Raw genomic sequence first — 1,016 nt, 5'->3', positions numbered from 1 at the left:
TGGGGTCGATGTAATCGATTCAATCCCTTTATCTGTCCTTGTTTGTCTCCTCTATGTTTATCCTTTTGTGAGCAATAAAGAAATAAATTTCGAATTTGAATAAATTCGTTCTGTATTAACACAAACCCGCTTTAAATATATTTTTGCTTCATTTTATCATTCAGATACAACCGCCATCTCTGTTGAAGCCAATAAAAGAGCCTCGATGTATTTGCTCGGCAAGTTGAAAGTAGCTGAATGTACCATAAATCAAACCATAACCCTTTAACAACATACGTTAGCTAATGGGATCATGGGAATGCTGCACATATGGATAAGACGGACACGGCGAAAATGTATTTTATCATAGAGTTAACTGGGGCTAAAATGAAAGTTACAGTAATAACAGCAAATTGAGCCTGTCCGCAGTCCCTCTTAGCAGCCAGTGGTATGTATATTGGTATCTATCTATCTATCTATCTATCTATCTATCTATCTATCTATACACACCAACACACACACACACACACACACACATATATATATATATATATATAATCTACATGCATTAATATAAAATATATAGATAAGTGTATATCGTATGTATAAACACATATGTATTTATGAATAAATATCTACATGCACCTGCGTATGTGCATACATGCTTGGAAGACGGCCTTATTAACAGTCTACCCTAAACTCACGTCACTACCCTTAGATAATATTCAATCTATACCCTTTGATATATCTTCTGTTGTGCAGTCTTTTTTCGTATATACAGTCTATTTCATGTAACATGGCCGATTTCTGACCAGCCGATATTTACTTTCTTTCTTTCTTTTTCTTTACCGCTTTCTCTCTCTCTCTTCCCCTCTCTCTGTTTCTCTCGCAATTTCTCTCCCTCACACACATACATACACAACACACACACGCACACACACAAACACACACACATACACACACACACACACACACACACATACACACAGACAAATACACAAATTATAAATTTACGCCCCCCCACCCCCACAAAAAAA

The 1,016-nt window shown here is 36.2% G+C and overlaps 1 protein-coding gene across 1 annotated transcript in view; it reads right to left on the bottom strand.

Moving 5' to 3' along the window:
* LOC106877684 (pleckstrin homology domain-containing family G member 7) overlaps nt 1-1,016 on the bottom strand; it is a 183,844-nt gene that overhangs the window by 6,201 nt on the left and 176,627 nt on the right. The gene's annotated exons all lie outside the window — the stretch shown is intronic.

The sequence above is a fragment of the Octopus bimaculoides genome, chromosome 20 (genome assembly GCF_001194135.2).
Source record: "Octopus bimaculoides isolate UCB-OBI-ISO-001 chromosome 20, ASM119413v2, whole genome shotgun sequence".
NCBI classification, from domain to species: Eukaryota; Metazoa; Mollusca; class Cephalopoda; order Octopoda; family Octopodidae; genus Octopus; species Octopus bimaculoides.
Note: the sequence above shows the minus strand (reverse complement) of the source record. Positions and strands in the feature narration are given on the sequence as shown.